The sequence below is a fragment of the Grammomys surdaster genome, unplaced genomic scaffold (assembly GCF_004785775.1).
Source record: "Grammomys surdaster isolate TR1022 unplaced genomic scaffold, NIH_TR_1.0 125243, whole genome shotgun sequence".
NCBI classification, from domain to species: domain Eukaryota; kingdom Metazoa; phylum Chordata; class Mammalia; order Rodentia; family Muridae; genus Grammomys; species Grammomys surdaster.
The window spans coordinates 774,939-796,591 of NW_021620131.1; the positions used below are offsets into that span (position 1 = coordinate 774,939).

A 21,653-nucleotide genomic window follows, 5' to 3' on the forward strand; every position below is an offset into this window, starting at 1 on the left:
AGGGGTACTTGGAGGAGGGGTGCTGCTATTGGGATGCAAAGTGAATAAATTTAATAATAAAGAAGGCAAATGCAGGATCAAAGTTCTTACTGCTAAACCTGATGATTCCCGTTTGTCCCAAGGACACACATGGTAGGACTCCTCTAAGGTGCAGGCACTTCAACACATGCACTATGACATACATATCCATAGAATTTAAATTTTTAAAAAGCAGACGCCAAGTAACCTCTGAATGGAGGGTGGATTAAGCCAAGCAATACCAACAAATGGCTGCCTGTAGCTGACAGGTCTGGGGCCAGCATTTCTCCTTCCTTTACCCACCACTAGGACACGCTAAGGAACAGGATTTCTTAGAAGCTGCACATACCCACAATTACATACTGTAACAATCAGATGCATGATTATAAGTGAAGTGTAATTACTAACAACTGCTGAACTTATTAAAAGAGCAAAGGTGCCTTGTGTGTGTCCTTGAGGGGTAGAGATGGGGCTGGGGTGCAGAAGGTGCTACATGGGACCCAGGAAAAGTCTGCCTTGGTTTTTTGTTTGTTTTTTTTATTATGATCACACATCCCAATCCCACTCATCTCCCCATCCCTCCATATGCACCCTTGCAAACCTCCCCCCCCGCAAATAAAATTAGAAAAACTCTTACTATGGAAGCTGTAGTGTGTCCTACAGTGTACCCTTTTGTCTATACAACTTTACTTGCAAATGTTCATTGTAATGAGCCATTGGTCTGTTCTGAGGCTTCTGTTCACTGTCAATACTGGACCTTCACAGGCATTCTTCCCAGGTATGCTGTTGTTGCCCTGTGATATGGAGATCCTGCAACTTTGGATCTACAGGGATGGCCCTTTCATGAGCATCAGCAGATCATAGATGGAGTAGGCTCTGGAGGTGGGCCTGGGAGGTGGCCGAGTCGGTCAGTCCACCAGCTTTCCTGTACCCACCACCAGGGAGAGTTCTCCAGCACTTTCCTGGCTAGCTCACCCAGTGCCACAGCCAACAAAGGGGTAGGATCAGCTTTCTTGTTCTCATCTTTGGCCCAGCCTAGCAACACTTTTACCACCAGGGTCAGCTCTACTGTGCTGCTCAGGCAAGGTGTTGAACCAGCTCAAAGGCCTTTCTGTCTCCCAAGTCACCCCACAGCAATCTAAAGATGGGGTCAGCCCTCCCCAGTCTATGCCCTTGGGGCTAGCTCCCACCATCAAGGACAGCCTTACTATGTTGTCTAGGAGAGCAATGGAGTCAGCTTTGGGTTATTTTTCCTAGAGCTTTCCTCTTCTTTCTGGTTGGCTACCTTATACCCAGCTGCAAGTTTTCTTACCCCTCCCACCCTCCACCCAGTACAACACTGTGTATGTGTGCACATATATGTGGAAGCTACAGGCCAACACTGGGCATTTCCCCCAATCACTCTTTACCCAGCTGCAGGCCTTCTTACATTCCCCCATATTCCAGTACCATGTATGTGGAGGCCACAACACGGGCATCTTCCTCAATTACTCTCAACCTTGTTTTTTGGTTTTTGAGATAGTCTCACTGTGTATCCTTGGCTGGCATTGAACTCAGAATTCCATTTGCTTGTACCTCCCAAGTGTTTGTAGTAAAAGCATGAGGTACCTTGTCTAGCCATTTTTGTTTGGTGTGTGTGAAAGAAAGGACGTTTTATTGTTTGGCTAGCCTGCTTGGACACCAAGCCACAGAGACATTGCTGTCTTCTCAGTACCGATTTAGGTTCACGATACTTGGCTGCTGCTCTTAGGTTGTTTTGTTTGTTCTGACCCTTTGAATATGAGGTCTATGAACCCATGTACAGCCTGGAGCTTTCAGCAACCATCATACCTTCTGAACAGAGATCATAAGCATAGTCAACACACCCAGCTCTGAGGTTTTTAACTTTTTTTTTTAATGGACACTGGTGATCCAACCAGTGTCCTGCTTGTGTAGCAAGTACTTTTCAAACTGAGCCATCTCCACAGCCGCCCCCCCCCCAAAGTTTCCTATCTTCAAAGTTTCCCTATCCAGTAATGTTGAGAGTTAGGACTTTGGAGAAAAAAAATGGACCATGGTGACTCTGACTTCATCAGTGGCACATTTGAATGCGCCATTAGAAACAGACAGGGCTGATAGGAGGTAGGACCTGGTTGGAGGAAGTAGGTCACTAGGGGTAGGTATGTTGTACCTGCTCTCTTGTTCTGCCTCTCTCCCTCCTGGCTGCCATGAGATGGGCGGCTGTGCCCCACTGCATGCCCTCCACCACGGTCTTCTGCTCCACCACAGGCCACAAGCCAACATAAACCTCTCCTCTATCTAAAGTGTTTACTTCAGGCGTTTTGTCAGTGGTAGAAAACTAATACAAATATTCACAGCTTTCTTGAAAGGAGTTGACAAAAAGCATTTGCGGTTTTGTGGGCATGTTTCCTGTTGCTGGGGCAACCACATGATGTACAAAATTGTAGGACCTGGAGTTAAGGAGACAGCTTAGCAGTTAAGAGGACTTGCTGTTCCTGCAGAAGCCCAGCACCCACATTAGGTGGCTCACAACCACTGAAAACCCCAGCTCCAGTCCTTACTTACCCTCTTCTAGCCTCAGGCAACTACACACGTACACACACTTTTTTGTCCCTTTGAGACAGTTTCCTTGTGTAGTCATAGCTGTCCTGAAACTAACTTTGTAGACCAGGCTGGCCTCAGACTCACAGAGATCTGCCTGTCTCTGACTCCTAAGTACTAGGACTAAAGGAATGTGCCACCATCACCCACTGCTCACTTTAAAAAAAAATCTTAAGGATGAATGTAAAGCTTAGTCTTACATTGTCTTTAGAACCATGATGTAACTTCTCCAGCTTCTTCTGTGATTCTTCAAAGCAGGTAACCAACACCTCTTCAGTATCTTTACCATTCTCTCTACTCACTACCTGAATTCCCTATGTAGAATACTCTTCCTAAATAGGTATACCCTCCCCTTTCTTTCATATATGCATGTATGTACATGTATGTGTATACATGTTTGCATGTATGAGCTCACATATGTTCAGGTGCAATGCGTACATATATGTGGAGGCCCAAGTTGATGTTGGGAACCACAGGTAGAGCTCTCAAAGCAGACCTCACTAGCTTGCTCTGCTGATTTTGTCTCCACCTTTCAAGGCTGAAATTACAGGGTGCTCCACCGCATCCAGCTGGCATGTATATGGGTCCTAGGGATTCAAACTCTGTTCCTAACTGTCCAACTGTAACCACTGAGCCCTTATCTGCAGGCCCTGATATCCATTTTGTTTTGTTCTTGCCAGTCTGTCTGGGTCCCAAGCATCCTATTTCTCTACCTGGTAGGCTCTCCCTCATGAATTTTGGTAGTAGTGCTACAGATGGAACCTAGGTTCCTGTATGGACAACTGTTATTCCTTCTATAACCTCAGGTTGAGAGGTTTTGTGCAGCTTTTAAGTCTTTCTTACTTTGTGACACAGTTTTATGAGCTTCCCTTATTCCTCCAGGAAGGAATGCTTTAATCTGGAGGAAACAGCTATACAAAAGCATCCCTTACGCTTGACTGAGCCCAGATGCTCCCCTACCTGAAAAATGTATCTGCGAGCAAAGATATTCTCAAAGGAGGCATCAAGATTTGGTCATCTCTGACCAAGCACAGTGGTACATGTTTGTCATCCCAGCACCAGGGAGCTGAAGGCAAGGGGCCCAATCACAAGTTCAAGGGAATCCTTGGCTACTTAGCAAATTCAAGGAATGAGATCTTGCCTCAAAATAACAAAGCAAGCAAGCAAGCAAGCAAACACACACACACACAGTGGGCTGGAGGTGATTTTGTAGTTTAGAGTACCTGTTATATAATCATGAGGATCCAACACCCACATAACAAGCTGAACATCCAACATATGCTACACCACCAGTTCTAAAGGAAGGCAGAGACAGAAGATCACTAGTCTAGATTCTGCCCAGCTGAAAAATAAACAAACAAAAGCCCCAGGTTCAGGAAAAGACCATAGGCAGAGTGAGAAGAAACCTGATACCCTCTTCTGGCCTCCACATGCACACAGATGAGGAATACATTCAGAGACATGAATACAAGTCTTTCAGAGACAAGAATCCTCAGCCATATCCTAACCTTATGAGCAGTGCAGAGCTTGTGCTGAAGGGAATGGGATATGGAGGTACAGCAAAAAACAACCTGGGCCAGACATGATTGTCTGGTGATTCTTACCCAAGGGCTGACACTAACCAGAAAAATGAAATAGCAAACAAGGGACTGGGAATACAGCTTGGTGGTAGAGCACTTGCCCAACATGAGCAGGTGTTTTGTACCTTCCTGAGCCAAGAGGCACAACTGTCTATTCATTCTAGATAGGTACCAGTGTGAAGAAATAATTCTACCCAAAAGTTGCTTGAACCAAGGAGTGTACTTAGGTTACTTACTGGAGCTGGATGGCTCAGAGACATCCAGGTCACCGAAAAGCTCACCTAGCATATGATGACTCATAAAGACTGCAGGCCTGGAACTCTAATGACCTAAAGACAGCTTAGTTCAGCCACAAGACACTTTTCTTTTCTCTCCACAGTAACTATTACTGTTTCTATAGCCCAGTGAAGTTCCTTGTGAATCTTCTAGATTGCAAGCTCTTCTTGAGACTTGGAAGTTTCCTTTCTAAGTTTTATGAGCTTCCCTTTTCCGTACAGGAGGAAATGTTTCAATCTGGAGGGAACAGTTATTCAACAGTGGTGCTTTGGGATCAATTCCCCAGAATGACAGAGAAAAATGTAATAAACACTTGGTCAGGCTCTGTCCCAGGGTTTCTAGCTCTCAGAGAACTTCAAGTATTGCCATCATCCCCCTCCCCCCCACCTTTTAAAAAGGGAAGATTAACTTTCCAAGGCCATAAAGCAAATGTTGGAGCTACTCTCATGTCTCTAGGAGCTGACATTAAGCTAGATGAGATGCCACACCTTGTATGGTCACTGCTATATCCCTAGAGTTGAGTGACCAAACCTGGTACAATGGGGATGATTAAAAGAACTGTGACGAGGGCGGGGGCTGTACTTGTCTAGCAGGCACAATGCCCTGGTTCCAGCCCCAGGATCAAAACAGCACCAAGTACTGGTATAAAAGAAACAATATAAATTAGCAGTTCATGCTCTTGTAGCTATTACGTCGTCTCAAGCTTTTAATTAAAAAGTATGACTGGGCGCGTGGCAAAGCACACATTTAATCCCAGCACTCAGAAAGGCAGAGGCATAGATTTTTGTGAATTCAAGTCCAGCCTGTTCTATGTAACAAATTCTAGGCCAGCCAGGATTATATAGTGAGACCCTGTATAAAAGGGAAAAATATTATTGTGTATGTATACATATCTGGTCTGTGTGGGCAGGTGGCCAGACACAACATGGCATACTTGTAGAGGTCAGAGGGCAAGTTTGTGAGGTCAGTTCTCTCCTTCCATCTCTATATGGTTTCCAGGAACCAAATCCTGGTCATTAGACTTGGACAGCAACACTGGCCTTCTTCCTAATTTCTAGTATCACTCTCTTACACAAAGATCTAAGACTTCTTGGAGAAATGGTTTATTCCAGGACTGAGGCAAGAAGTATATAATACAAGCCTGCAGGATCTTGCAATGCTAGAGTTAGAAGTATCCAGGAACCTGAACACATTGGTGATAATGTTCAAGGACCATAACAAATCAACTGAAAGAAATTCTAATGGCCAAAATCGGAACCATCTGAACAACAAAATGAAATGTATTCAGTTATAATAAAAGCCGAGAATGGACTATAGTTGATCATTGTGAAGAAGTGACGGCAGGAACTTCATACAGCCGATTACCATCCACAATGAAGAGCACCAAGAATGCATGCATACTTACTTGATTGCTTGAGTGTGGCTCAATTTCTTCAGGACCTCTGCCGAATGACTGGTACCAACCACAGTGGACTGGCTCTTCCCCCACTGATTGTTGTAAAATTATTTTTAAAAATTACATTTATGCACGTTTCCGTATATTATGCACATGCACACAAGTGCAGGTACTTATGGAGGCCAGAGGAATGTTACTGTGATATCTACTCTTGGCTGTCAACTTGATTACATTTGGAATAAACTACAATCCAGAAAGGGAGGACGCACTTGTGAGAGACTTTTGCTTGGTTTGAAGTAGGTAACTCAACTTCTAGTCTTGACTTTTTAGACAGGAAGGCACATATCTTTAATTCTGATCTTGAGGTAAGAAGATATACCTTTAATTTGAGCCATGCCTTCTGGAACCCTATGTAAGGATATGGAAGAAGTAAGTTTTTGCTCATTGTCAGCTTGCTCTTGCCTTGCTAGCAAGTCCATTCCTTCACTGGCATTTGAGCCTACTTCTTTGGGATTTCAACATCTTCTGAAGATCAGCTGAGACACCCAGCCTCGTAGATTGAGCAACTTCTAGATTCTTAAGCCTGCCATTGTTGGATTAGTTGGGACAAAGGAAGCCTGTGACTCTAATAACTACCATACACACACACACAGAGATTCATCCTGTTACCTTAGGAAATAATAACTTAGCATGCTGAAGGCTCTAGCAAAACCAACCAACCAAATAATGTTGATGGATGTGCCTTAATATATGAGGGCACTGGGGAAATGACCCAGTCAGTAAAATGCTTCTAGTGCAAGCATGAGGACCTGAGTTCAGATTCCCAACACCCACATAAAAAACTGGGCACAGTGGTGCATATACTTGCATAGTCTTGACACTGAGAAGACAGAGACCCTCATTGGAGGAACCCTGGGGCTCAATGGCCGGCCAGCCTAGCCTACCAGTCAGTTCCAGGTTCAATAAGAGACTCTGTGTCAAAAATTAAAATGGAAAAAAAATGGAGAATGATAGAAGAAGACACTAGATGTCAACCTTTGCCTTCCGCATTCATCCACTCACACAATATGATGGGTGGATAAATGATTAGCTGATTTGATCTTTTGGTCAATAATCCATTATAATCTTATGACTATTCTAACAGAGAAACATCTTCCAAAATAACTCACCAGCCAGGTACAGTGAGGCATACCTATAATTTCAGTACCCAAAAGGACTGTGAGTTCTAAGTAAAGGTCATCACAAACATTGAAGGTGTGGTCCTGTCAAGAAGTAACTAGACAGGACAATTAATTTGTATGTTGTAATCTTTGTGGGACCCTAGAAAACAGATATTAGAGGAAAATACTCTAAATAACCAAAAACAAGGCATCAATATTGGCCTATTAATTACAATAAAGTATTACTTTTTGTATGTGTGCGCTGTGGTATATGTATGTGTTCATGTGGGCATATAAACATGCATGTGGTTCTATGCATGAATGGAAAGGGCAGAGCAAATGGCAGTTACTCTCCTGATAATTTTGTAAAATATTTGTGTGTATATGTACAACTTTGCAGGACAACTTGCAGAGGTTAGTTCTTTCCTCTCACCACATAAGTTCCAAGGATCAAGCTCAGGTCATTAAACTTAGAAGAAAGCACCATTAACTACTAAGCTACCTCATTGACTCTAAGTCTTATTTTTGAAACAGGCTCTCTGAGCTTAGAATTCATCAATTCAGCTAGGCTAGTGTACTAGCTAGTTTTGTATGCCAACTTGATACAACCAGGAATTATCAGAGAGAAAGAAGCCTCCCTTAAGGAAATGCCTTCATGACATCCAGCTCTAAGGCATTTTCTCAATTAGTGATCAGGACCCATTGTGGGTGGTGCCATCCCTGGGCTGGTAGCCTGAGGTTCTATAAGAAAGCAAGCTGAGCAAGCCAGGGGAAGCAAGTAAGTAACATCCCTCCATGGCCTCTGCATCAGCTCCTGCTTCCTGACCTGCTTGACTTTCAGTCCTGACTTCCTTTGGTGATGAACAGCAATGTGGAAGTGTAAGCTGAATAAACCCTTTCCTCCAGAACTTGCTTCTTGGTCATGATGGTTTATGCAGGAATAGAAGCACTAAGACAAATTGGTACCAGAAGTGGGGTATTCCTGTGACAACCTGACCATGTTTTGGAAAGGACTGTGGAAGGACCTTGGAACTTTGAGCTAGAAGAGCCATTGGGATGTTAAGAGCTCTGTGGAATATTCTGTAGGAGCTTGGAAGATAATGTTGAGAACAGTGCAGAAGATGGAGGCCTGGCTTGTGAAATTTCAGAGGGAAGATTAAGAGCATTGACTGTTCTTCCTGAGGACCTAAGTTTAATTCCTAGCACCTACATACTGGCTCACAGCTCTCCCTAACTACCAGGGACCCCATACCTTCTTACAGTCTCCATTAGTATCAGGCAAGCATATAATGCATGGACATACATAAAAGAGCAAGCTGACGAAAAAATACAAAACGTAGACTTTGAAGGAAAAGGGGGCACTAGGAAGTATAATGGAGCTAAGGCCTGTGTTCAAGGAGATAAACAGATTAAATGGAATAAAAGGAGTAGTAAGTAACCTCTGGGGAAAGATCCATCCAGCTAAGCTTTCAACTTGTGAAAAGGAATTAAAGTGAAGCTTAAGCCGTGAAGGAAACCATCAGAAACATAAGGCTGATGCAGATGTAACTGAACAGGAGGGCCTCTTGCCAGCCCAGGCAAGCAGCAGGGCGTGGAGGCTTCAGCCACACAGTTCTGGCTTTAGAGTCAAGGACACAAGAAAGGTATGGAAAGGGTTACAAAATCTCCCTCCAACACTAAGGGAAGCTGCTGAGGCCATTGTGAGAAACTGTAAGGTTAACGCTGTATTGCCTTAGAGACCCCAAGATGCTGGGTAAGCCAGAATTGTAGGATACCTGCCAAGAAAAGCTGTTAACAGGGAGTAGAATCAATCCAAGAAAAGTGTGTTGCAATCAACAGAAGTGAAGGAGTAAGAGATCTGAAGAGCATTTTGACATCAGATGTGGAGATGCAGAATTTAGAGTTTGCACTAACTGGTGTTTGGTCTCCCTGTGGCCCAGTATTTCCTCATTGCGCTCTCTTCCCTCCCTTTCAGAACCACTGTATGTTTTGTGTTGTTTTTTGTTTTCCATTTTTATTTTTTAAGAGATTACCGTGAGTCTCAGAAGAGACTTTGAACTTTGGATTTTTAAACAGTGTTGAGACTGTTACAGAAAATGGGTACTTTTGAAGTTGAACTAAATATACTTTGCATTATGGTATGGCTACAATTCTATGGTGGTCTACAGCTGGTTTTTGCTACTTTGTGATCTTTACTTTTTCTTTTTTCCATTCTTTATCCCCACCCTCATTTCAGCCCCTAACACTAGATAGAAGAGAAAGGAGTGTGTGTGTGTGTGTGTGTCTGAATCTAATTTCTTTCCAAACCGTTCCTCCCAGTTTCTAGGCCAGCCCCTTCAAATGTTTCTCCCAATCATCAAATGTTCTTCACAACTCTTCCTCCCTCAGTTCCCCCAACAGTCTGCTTAAATAGTCCCTTCTCCCAGTTTCTCCAATACTAACAGCTCCAAATTATAACAACAGTTCTCTAGCCTATTAGCTATCAGCCTGCTCATCTCAGGGTGTCCTGGCTTAACTGTCTCCTAACAATATTTTCTGCATCAACTACCTTCTCCTCTCAGTCTGCTAGCCCCCAATCCCTCTTAGCCTCAGCTGATTTTTTTTTTTTATATTCTATCCTGTTCCCAGAAATTCAAGAGGTAACCAACACTAAAGGTTATGGGGTCAAGCAGTTCTAACAGCTAAGAAGTCTTAAAGGGCCAGCTGACTAGTAATTGGGGATCCTTTAAAGAGCCAGGCCCACAAGATAATCACACTGCATGGTCAAGGAGACAAAATGACCCCACAGGGAGTGACACTATTAGGAGGTATGGCCTTGTTGGGAGTACGTGTGGCTTTGTTGGAGGAAGTGTCACTGGAGGGGGCTTTGAGGTCTCAAATGCTGGAGCCAGGCCCAGTGTCTCACTTTCTTTCTGTCCCCCTGCATATCTAGATGTAGAAGTCTCAGCTATCTCTCCAGCACCATGTCCGCCTACATGCCACCATGCTTCTCACCAAGATGATAATGGACTAAACCTCTGAATTGTAAGCTAGCTCCAAAAGGAAATGGCTTCCTTTTAAAGAATTGTTGTCATGATATCTCTTGACAGCAACAGAAACCCTAAGACAAAGGGAGATCCCTGGGGCTCCCTGGCCAGACCTAGTCTAATTGGTAGGTTTTAGTTTGATGAAGATACTCTGTCTCAGAAAAACAAGACAGAGAGCAGAGAGAATGAGAGTAGAGGGATCTCTGGCCTCTATATGCATCTGACCATATGTGTGCATGCATGACTATACACACACCCATCACACAAGCACACCTACATATACATGTAAATATAATTAAAAATTCAAACCTTCAGTGAACTAGCCATTGCTAAGTGCCCAACATCAAGTTTCATTTGGGAAGTGTTGGTAAGGAACACATTCATCCTTGCGTGCAAGTATACTGTATGCCTGCATGTAAGCACACATGCAGAGGAAAGAGGAAGGCAAAGGATTGTGTGTTCTTGGCTCCAGTTCTTGGAGTAGCCACTGTGGCTCTGGAGCTGGCTCTGCCTCGCAGTTTTTGTCAATGATCCCTTGGACTGTCTGGATTTAGATGAGGGTTGGTGCAGTAGCTCTGACAGAAAACAAAAGTGAGAAGACTTACCTGTCATTAGAGTGGGAAGGTCTGAGTCTTTTGGTCCAGTGCCTGGGGTTACTCAGTCTGTTTAATCCAGAGTTCCAATGTGGGTCTGTATGGGTGGACAGCTAGGGGATGTGTCAGCTGGATAAGCCCCATGTTATAGGCACCAGATGTGGTCCCACATTCTGCCTCTCCGCTGAATGCCACTTGGGCAGGCGAAACGGGAGATGCTAGACTCCATGTTACCCCATGCTACCATTGGGCTTTCAGGAAGCACCACTCAGGGGGTGGGAGAATGCAGACCAGGCTGGAGGCCTTAGCCTGAGTGAGAAACTACACAGGCTGAGGCTGAAGTTGGGGTTCCTTGACTCTCGAACATCCAGATGGCTACTGGAAATCTCAAGGAGGAGTCTGGGGCCCACTGGCTGAGGAAGACCAGGACGAGGCAGGCAGACACTACTCTGGCTATCAAGGAGGGGCCTTCTGCAGCAGACTTAGACTTCAAAGCTCTGTAGATGAAGGCAGACATGGCAGTTCTTGATGAGAGACAGTCCATGCTTATCCAGACCATTTATTCAATGTTCATCATGGAAAATGGGTGCATACCACTTCCTCAGGGTGGACCAGAGATTAAATACCTTCTGTGGGAAGGAATGTCTGGGAAGAAAAGCTTGGCTAAATCCCCAGGGCCCATCTAGATACCTCAGTAGCACAGAGAACTGTTTCGTGCCATATGGCCATCACATCCCAATGACTGGAGTGTGATCACATGTTCCAGGCCAGGAATCTGGTAGGGAAACACCTACTGTCTTCAGATGGTGCTGGGGTCTCTTGAACCCACTCAACCTTACCAAGTTTCTTGGCACAATCCACTGCCCCACAATGGATATCTTGATCTCTATCACTGCCTGCCTTATTCCTTTGAGATAGAGTCTCCCTTGAATCTTGAGCTAGGCTGCCAGCCAGCAAGTCCCATCAATCTTCCCCTCTCTGTTTCCCATAGCATTGTGGTTATAGACACACAGGCCATACTTGGCTTTTTATGTGTGCACCAGACTCTGGACTCAGGTCCTCACGCTTGCATAGCAAACCTCTTACTCACTAAGCTATCTCCCAGACCCCAGACCCATGATTTCTGCATGATCTTCAGGGCAATATTAAACAACAAAGAATGTACCTATTCCCAACTCCTCTGATCCCTCTTCATACTCCATCCTCCCCACGTTCCTGGCTACCCTCTGAACTACAATCTCTTCCTTCCATTACCCTTTTCCCAGCTTACTTTTCTTCTTACCCTTTTTAAAAACCACTTCACATGGAAGCCACTTGATTTTTCTTCTGCCTCCTTATGGTCCAATGGCAATGTGGGACTGCTGAATCCTTGAAATGCAACTGGTCCAATTACATATGTAAAATATACACAAGGTTTCAAAAACAAATGGAGGAAAAAACACAAGACTATAGAAGATCTCATAACTTTTTGTTTTGTTTTTTGAGACAGGGTTTCTCTGTACAGCTTTGGCTGTCCTAGAACTTGCTCTGTAAAGCAGGCTGGCCTCAAACCTGCCTTTATCTCCTGAGTGCTGAGATTAAAGGTGTGTGCCCCCACTTCCTGGCAAAAGGTATCGTAACTTTTTAACGTTGATCATATGTTGAAATACGGTTAAGTCTCTCTCTTCTCCTTTACCCCCGCCATCGTGCGCACTGTGCCTGATTCGGCTTCTCGCCATGTCTTCTCACAAGACTTTCAGAATCAAGCGATTCCTGGCCAAGAAACAAAAGCAAAATCGTCCAATTCCTCATCCGGATGAAAACTGGTAACAAAATCAGGTACAACTCTAAGAGAAGACACTGGAGGAGAACGAAGCTGGGTCTGTAAGGATTTACACAGTGACAAGACTGAGGGTTTATACTGAACTATGGTCATCGGTCAGCCCTACCAGATGGATTTCAACATTTTTAACCTGGAGACTTGCTTGTGTCTAAATTAGGTGTCTGTCCAGAAATAAAATTTAGAACCTTAAAAAAAAAAATACGGTTAAATAAAGCTATTAAAAATATCTAGGTTTTGTACTAAAAATATAGTGTGTGTGCCAATGTGTGGATATGAAAGTAAGAGGCACATCTTCATCTGCAAAGCGTAAACAAGGCAGGACAACTTGCAGGAATCAGTTCTCTCTTTCTACCATGTGGGTCCTGGAAAGTGAAGTCAGATGTGTCTCATTCTGCTGAGCCATCTTGCAGACCTGTTATTTTTACCTTTTCAACTAATAACTTACTTTAAAAAAAAAGAAAAGGATCACATGTAGCTGAGGCTAGCCTTGAATTTGCTATACAGTCAAGAATGAACCATTTTTTAAGGGAAGATTGTATTTTTATTTTTGAATTATGTATGTATATGTACGTCTGAGTGTGGATTTGCAAATGTGAGTGCAGTGCCCCTGGGAAACAGAAGAGGGTGTTATATCCCTTGGTGCTGGAGTTAAAGGTAGTTGTGAGTCAACAGATGGGTTGATTGGGATTGAATTATGGTCCTCTGAAAAGTAGTAACTGTTTATAACTGCTGTGCCACCTTTCCATCCTGCCCATGAACTTTTGACCCTTCTACTTTATCTCCTGAGTCCTTGGAGTACAGGACTTTGTGTATGTTACAAAAACACTCAGCCACTAAACTAGATCCATGTCCTTTTTCCCCCTTTCCTCTTCCTTTGTGAACCTCCTTGGATGTGCTAGGAAAGTTCTTTACCACTAAGCTACACCCTTGGCCCATAAGTTAATAATTTTAAAATTTTAAGTTGCCATATAGCTGACAACTTTGTGGCTTCCTTAAAGTTTTACTGTACAGAGTTGATTAAGAATGTCACAGGCAGGGCTGGAGAGATGGCTCAGTGGTTAAGAGCACCGACTGCTCTGCCAGAGGTCCTGAGTTCAATTCCCAGCAACCACATGGTGGCTCACAACCATCTGTAATGTCATTCGATGCACTCTTCTAATGTATGTCTGAAGATAGCTGCAGTGTGTACTCATATAAATAAATAAATCTTTAAAAAAAAAAAAAAAAAAAGAATGTCACAGGCAGAATATGCTCCCCTAACTGAGCTGCCTTGTCTAGCCTTAGTGAGAGAGGATGTGCCTATCCCTGCAGAGTCTTGATATGCCAGGGTGAGGGGGTTATGGGTGGGGGTCTCCACCTTCTCAGAGGAGGAGAGGGGGACCAAGAGTGGGGGCAGCAATCAGGATGTTAAGTGAATAAATAAATTAACTTTAAAAAAAAGAACATCAGCCGGGTGGTGGTGGCGCATGCCTTTAATCCCAGCACTTGGGAGGCAGAGGCAGGTGGATTTCTGAGTTCGAGGCCAGCCTAGTCTACAGAGTGAGTTCCAGGACAGCCAGGGCTATACAGAGAAACCCTGTCTCGAAAAACAAAACAAAACAAAACAAAAGAACATCACAAGACTATAACGATGGCTCAGTTGAATAGACAATGGCTGTTGAGTGTGACAACCTAAGTTCAACCTTCAGGTCCCTTATGATGGAAGAATTGACTCCTGCAAACAGTAATCCTTTGACTTCCACATATATGTTCACACAAACACATACACGTTGTAATATATACATTATACACATACATACAAACATACATACATACAAATACATACACACATCATATAAAATATTAAAGTATAACATTTTTTCTAATCCCGTAGAACTGTTTTTAAAAGGTTACCTATAGCCAGCTGCTGTGTTGCAAGCCTGTAATCCCAGCACTTGGGAGATGAAAGCGTAAGGATCATTTCACTGACATCCTCAGTTACATAGAACGTTTAAAGTCAACCTGCATCATATGAGACACTGTCTCAAAAACATACACATCACCTTTAAACCCAGCACTCGGGAAGCAGAGGCAGGCAGATCTCTGTGAAGCAATGGTCAGCACGATTTATAAGTTCCAAACTAAGAAGATTCTGACTAAAAGAAAACAAACATGCTATAAAACGACGGACAGAGGCAGAGACAATAGAGATTTTAAAATCAAACAGGCTGGCATAAACGTTTCTGATAGCACTAGCCCAGAACAGGAGCCTCCCACCCCCCAAAGGGACAGGCAGTTGTTTTTCTGCTCACTGCCCGACTGGCTGGCACATACATTAGTAGGCATTTAAAATTTCGAAGGAAGTGGAGCTGGAAAGATAGTTCAGCAATTAAGATCATTGGATGCGTCGGGCGGTAGTGGCGCACGCCTTTAATCCCAGCACTTGGGAGACAGAGGCAGGCGGATTTCTGAGTTCGAGTTTCAGGACAGCCAGGGCTATACAGAGAAACCCCCGTCTCGGGGGAAAAAAAAAAACAATAACAACAACAAAACAAAAAAGAGCACTGGATGCTTTTCCAGAGGACATGGGTTCAGTTCTCGGCAACCAAGCGCAGTTAACAACAGTCTGTAACACCAGTCCCAGAGGATCCGACATTCTCTTTGACTTCCGTATGTACTACACGCACGTGGTGCACAGACATACATGCAGGCTGAACACCCATGCATACATATTAAGAAATTCTTAAAACCAAGGAATTTTAACGTTAGATTCCCAGAGGCTGCCCATGCCGACCTTTACCCCGCTTCACCAGTTAAAGAAACTGAGGCCAGACTTAGTGACGTCAGCTGGTGCTCAACAGTAGGCAGACCGGAAATGTCCGGGCCGGGATTCGAATTGGGGATCCTATCCTCCTAGCCTGGGCTCCCGATGATCACCTTGCTTACTTTGGACGTAAGCGGCTGTACAGCCCACATTGTGAGGACCACACGACGTGCGTTCTATAAAAAGCGCCACTCTTTGGCCTCGACGTCCAGTCGGCGTCTACTGTGGGCCAGGCTCCAGCTCGCCCCCTCCGCGGCCATCGCTAGCCACTCCGCGACTCCACTGGGCGCCCTGGTCCACCGCAGACGACGCCGACAGGAAGTCCCACCCTCGCGCGCGCACCCGAGTACCGGGACAGCCATACTAACCAATGAGCGTCGCGTCTTCAAAGACACTGACCAATAGTAAAGCGCGCTGAGAAGGGGGCGTGTCCGGGCCGCGGGGCCGGGGAGCGGGTCGTGCGCGCTGAGGAGGAGCCGCAGCCGTAGCCGTCGCCGTCGCCGCTACCGCTACCGCTCTGCCGCCGCCACCACCGCTACCGAGGCCGTGCGGAGCCGTTATCGCCGCGCCGCCCGCCCCGGAGCAGAGCCCCGGGCCTTCCAGCCCGTGTTCAGGTGAGGCCGGAGGCTTCGGCGACTTCCGAAAGAGTAGGCCGCGCTAGGGCCTGAGCTCGCCTAGCCCCGCGGGCGTCCGCCGGGCCTGCACCGGCCGAAGGCCCCAGGCCGCGGTAGGCCTGAGTATGGAGACGCGCGTGTGGGCCGCGGCTAGCCGAATGGGAACTGACTCTGTTTGATTCAGATTGGCGACAAGCCTCCCCCGGGCCAGATTCCTCTCTGGGCTCCCGCGAGAGAGGCGGGAGAAGGACACGGCGTGGGCACGCGCTTTGGGGGGCCGGGCTCCGAAGCTTGGGGGCCCCTGGATAGTTGATCTCGGAGGTCCGGTGATCCGGGGGTGGAAGAGTGGAGCGAAGGCCTTGGGCGCCAGAGGTCACGGCCCACACACAGACTTGCTCCCTCGGGAAATCCCATAGATTTCTTTTGTGGACGATTTTCAGGATACACCGCGACGGGTCGTGAGGTCCTTTTAGAAGTGTGCAAACCTTTCTTCTGTATGTGTGGAAGTCCTAGTAGAGAAAGAGGAGATTTTTCTTTGATCGCCATCTCCAACAAAGCTGTTTTCAGGACGTTTTCATTTGTAAAAAAAAAGAGAAAATGTGTAAATATTGGAAAGCTAATTGCACGCTGTTGAACAATGGGTAGTGATGGTGGGTCTTCCTTTTCTCCTGTATTCTGCTGCTAAAGCATGTCAAAATGGGTTTGACACCTACTATGTGCAGAGCAGGTGGAGAACTTTTTTGTGCTAGACAGAGCTTCCATTATTGGAAGTGTTCACGTGGGACACCGCTGACCAGAGCTCTAGAAGGGGCAAGATCGGATGTTAGAGAAAGCTTTCTTAACCTCCTTGTTACAGGCAGTTAGCGTCAGATAATGGTTGGTTGTGGGGGCCTGGCTGCCCTATGCATCATAGGAAGTTGGAGAGCATGCCTGGCTTCTGCCTACTGAGTATTAGCATCTCTGCCTACTTCTTCCAGTTGTGAGTATCAAAAACACATTGAGGCGTTGCTAGGGTTCTTTGATTCTCCTCACCACCAAAACACATACACACAGAGGTGAGAAATCTTTAAATAATCTTCCTGGAAAAGTTCTCCAGCCCTATCTATGATGAGCTGGGCGAAGCTCTTAAGATCTTGAGTAAGCTGTATTGAATTGCCTGTGGAATAGCAGGGTGAAAGTATCGTGCAGCTGTAAAAATGTGAGGAAACCCCCCAGTATTGTGCATGCCACACATGGAATATTTGCAGTTACAAATAATCACCAGAGTCTTTCAACAATGTACCATGTGTTAATATTTCACAGGCATGTCTCCAGCCCCTAAGGTAGGTGTTATAATATCCGTGTTAGAGAAGAAAGTGAAACTTAGGATAATCTCATCCACTGTAGTGGTCAATGTAGGGTTTGAAAGCCAGTCCTAGATCCCTCCAACATATTGCCTTTTAACTGGTGTATGCAAAACTGTTGAGATCTAGTTTTGAAAATGCTGTGGGGCTGGAAAGGAGGCTCTGTAGACAGGAGCACTTGTTGCTCTTGCAGAGGACCTGTGTCCAGTTCCTAACACTCACATGATGGCTCACAGTTATCCATAACTCCAGCTCCCAAAGACCCTCTGCCTTCTGACTTCACAGAACACTAAGCCTACATGTGGTTCCCATACATATGTGCAAACAAAACACATAAATCTAAATTTTTTTTTTCGTTTTTTCAAGACAGGGTTTCTCTGTGTAGTCCTGGCTGTCCTGGAACTCACTCTGTAGACCAGGCTGGCCTCGAACTCAGAAATCCACCTGCCTCTGCCTCCCACGTGCTGGGATTAAAGGTGTGGGACACCACCGCCCAGCCTAAAAATATTTTTTTAATGCTGTGACTTCAAGGTCTGTGAAGAAGCTGAGAGAAATAGGAAATGTTTCTGTTGAAGGACTGGTTCGAGGGAAACAACTATAATTTGGCTGTGTTCAGGAATAGGTCCCTGAGCAACAGTAGAAAGGCAGAGACTGAAGAACATACTCGTTCCTGTGCTTGTTCAGTTGCTTCTCACACTTACTGCTTTGCACACCAACAGGAGTTGACTTTTGAAGATGCAGATCTATGTTTTTCTTGATTAAGTTGTCTTGGAGCATGAAAAAAAAATATGCTGGGCTGTTCAAATGGTTCTAGAGATTAAAGTTAGAAGCCCTTAGTTTGGGATGTCCCTCTATGCCCTTCTCTGACCCTTTCGGCTCTTTCCCTGGAAAGCAGTGTGGCCTAGCTCAGAGCACAAACACCACTTGAAGCTGCCTCCAAATGCGAAGGAGTTTTCACTTCCTCCAGAATAAACTGTTCTCTGGTTTGTGTTTCCATCATATTCAGTGGGTTAAGTGCTGAATGATGAGTGAGATGCAGCGGCTGCCTTTTGCCCCTAGGTGGCAGTAGTTCTATGGAGAAAGACCTAAGGAAATTGGCCAACAAGAGGGAAGTGAGCCTTTTGTCCCCCTCCCCCAAGTTGTGTTCTGGCCCAGAGGCTAGGCTCTGGAGAGGCCATGGTGTATATGACCTATGTTTAGATGATTTCAGCCTGGCTGGTGAGCAATAGTAATTCACCAGGCGATGTGGAAGCACAGGGAAAGGAACTGTTATTCAAACCCAGGAGACCCCAAAATGGTCCCTGGAGTTCTTGAGGCAGGAGAACCTAGAGGAAGTAGCTAGGTAAAAGACAAGTGGGAAAGGCTCTTCGAGAACTTGGTGAGAGGAGTAGGTGGGGCCTTCCATTAGTTCAGGAAAATGTATGGGGTATGGAACTTTTGGGGAAAGTAGAAAGAAATGATAGCAGGTCTGGTGGGAAGAGACCTCTGGTATTATGAGGGCCCACTCCAGACTTATGATAATTGACAGAGGGAGTCACATTTGCAAAGGATGCACTGACTGGCAGGCAGAAAACCAGTTAGAAGGGGATTGCTTTCCTTCAAGTTAGGAAAACTGCTAGTATGACATAGAACATCAACTATAGAAACAAAGGAACACTGAAACACAATTAAGGAATTTGGACATGAGGAAGAGCAACGATGGCCAATCCTGCCTAATGTCTGAGTGCTACAAAGATGAGTGGCCACAGAAAACTTAGAAGAAAGACGAAGCAGTTTAGTGTATGCCCAGAGACAAGAGAGCACATGGCTGCAACAGAATGGAGGAAATAGGATCATAATAGATTATCCATGTCCACACATGTCCAGTACCACAGTGGATACTCACTGCAGTGCTCAGTAATGTATACCCACCTTCCTATTCTCAAGAAAGATTGCCCAAGTTCTCAGTTCTCTATCACTGGGAAGAAATGGCCTCTTCAGGATGGAGGATGTAGCTCAGTTGGTAGAGTGCTTGCCTCTCATACATGAAGTGTTAGTTTTAATACCTAGCATCCTATAAACCAGGAATAGTTTCTTGTGCCTGTAATCCCAGTGCTCAGGAGTTAGGGGCAAATACTACCATCTGTGGGATTTAAGGGTAGTCTGGGCTGCACTGAAACCATGTCTCAGAAAGAAAGTCAACTGGTTCGAGATGAGACCTCAATGTATGAGACAAAATATAAAAAAATGAAGATTTGGTTTTATATAAAGTATATTGAATGGGATGCTTATTGCTTACTGAGAATTTGTTATTCAAGCAGATTTCAAAGAGGCTATCTAGGATCAACAAATCGGCAGAATAATAGAACAGGAAGGCACCAAGAAGCTGCTTGGCCTGAGTGGACCAGTTAAGCCAGACCAAGAGGGCTGGGATGGTAAATGTGGAAATGAAACTAGAAAATGGTTAAACTGATCTGCTGAGGTTGGAATTGCTCCTGTTTTGTGTTCCCAGTGCCTGGCACATGGTTGGCATTCCACCCATGCCTAGAGAAAAAGTTAGTGTGGAGTTCAAAAGTGACTGGATGCAACTACTCATCAAAGAAACCTTTATGCCAGAGGAAGGATTGACAGGAGAGAGTAGTGCGTAGCAACCAGTGTCAAGGCTGATGTCACCATGTACAGAGAAGCCTGGAGACACTGGAGGAGGAGTCGTTTGGAGGAAAAGGTTAAGTTGGGTTTACAGGTATGTTTAGGAGTTGGGCTAGGTAAGAGGGGACAGGAGCTTGCTTAGGAAAGATCAAAGGGAGGGAGGTTTAGAACTGGCAGCTGGATTAGACAGAGGAAATAGAGATTACTTGGAGGACAAGTATGTAGTGCCACTGCAGAAAATAATTCAAGGTGATGGAAAGGTTTGGAGAAGAATAAGGTCAGGAGACAAGTTGAGGAGTCATGCACCTTGGTTTTAGGAGTAAGAGTACCACATTTATCATGTGTTGTGTAGCAGTTGTTAACATCCACGGTGAGAACATGAACTGATTTACCCTCACTGGCTTTCAGACATTGTTCTGACAGTAGGACTCACTTTGGAAGTGGGGTAGAGCCCATGGGTTTTCATGCCTTGCTGTGTTGCTGAACTCTCTCTGCAAGAGCTTCACCAGCTCTTAAGTTGCTGCTGCTTTCAGTAGGACTCTAGAGCTGGCCAAATTCCTAGGCCTGTAGAGCACTTGGACTGGGCAGGCTACCCTCTGCACCTGACCTACTGTGAACTTGCTTGGCTGGAGCTACCCCAGCCAAGTGGCCTTCCTTTTCTTGGCTGTGGACAGGGGCCAGTAAGGATTTATCTGTATGTGCCTCATCAACCTTGATGGGTGGCAGTCATAGTTGGTTCAAGTGGCACCTTTAGTTTTTTTTCTGCCACCAGAGTATTTCCTGGGTGATTTGCTCCTCCCACCCCCAACACCCATCTTGAAGACTCCAGGCATACAATATCGATATCTTGGTGGAATCTGAGAGCCTATAACTTCCTTTCCTACTATATAACAGACCAGGGTTGCCTGGAACCCTGATTTTGGGGGCCCTTGGATAATAGTGGTCTATCCTTACCTGGCAGGGAATTTACAGGTCATTTTCCCAGCATAAGGCTCATGCGCTGAACTTGGGATGTTAACCCCAATTGCTAGAAACATGACTGCGAAGTTTGTGGTAGTTGGGACTTTGGCCATGTATGTATGTATAACCTTGGCCCTTAAAGTTCTTGCTGTGTTTATGTTATTTATTTTGGTATGGAGCATATGTGGAGTTTGTGGAGTTGGTTCTTTATACTTTTATATATGTTCTTGAGGATCAAACTCAGATTATCAGACTTGCTCAATAAAATCTTCACCTATTGAACTATCTTCCCTGCCAACATCTCACTCTTGATATTGTTGAAAATTAAATAATTTTAAATCGGTGATTGAGGAAGTAATAAAGACATATGCTGGTGGTTGAGAGGAATTGAGTGTAGCTTGTCTTTGCTACTTTATGGGTTCTTTTTTCCACCCTTTATCACCATGTGCGTGTGCGTGCGCGTGCACACACACACAGAGGTTCTTTTTCCCACCCTTTATCAACCCCAACACGAGATAGGAGAGAAACGAGGATGAGGCAAAAGATCTCTGAATCTAATTTCTTTCCTGTTGTTTCTTCTTTGACGACAGCTTACTATCAAACCACGGCCAACCTCCCTAAGTGGCCGACACCCACATCTTGGGGGGCTCTCTTTATTATGTACCCTCACACAATCACAGAAATTATCTGCAGCTGGTAAAACCATGCTACTGCTAGAACACGATGCAAATTATGGTCAACTGCTTCAGACAGTCTAAAGTTAACCTAGGATTAAGACATTTTCTCTCTCTCTCTCTCTCTCTCTCTCTCTCTCTCTCTCTCTCTCTCTCTCT

At 45.0% G+C, this 21,653-nt stretch overlaps 1 protein-coding gene and 1 pseudogene across 1 annotated transcript in view; both read left to right on the top strand.

Moving 5' to 3' along the window:
* The first annotated feature begins 12,366 nt into the window (after positions 1-12,366).
* Positions 12,367-12,654, top strand: LOC114637293 (annotated as a pseudogene).
* Positions 12,655-15,714: 3,060 nt separating this feature from the next.
* The window catches only part of Elavl1 (ELAV like RNA binding protein 1), a 42,141-nt gene continuing 36,202 nt past the window's right edge, over positions 15,715-21,653 (top strand). Inside the window, exon 1 of the mRNA XM_028785505.1 lies at positions 15,715-15,889. The gene's annotated coding sequence lies outside the window, so the exon portion shown is untranslated. The remainder of the gene's footprint in view (positions 15,890-21,653) is intronic.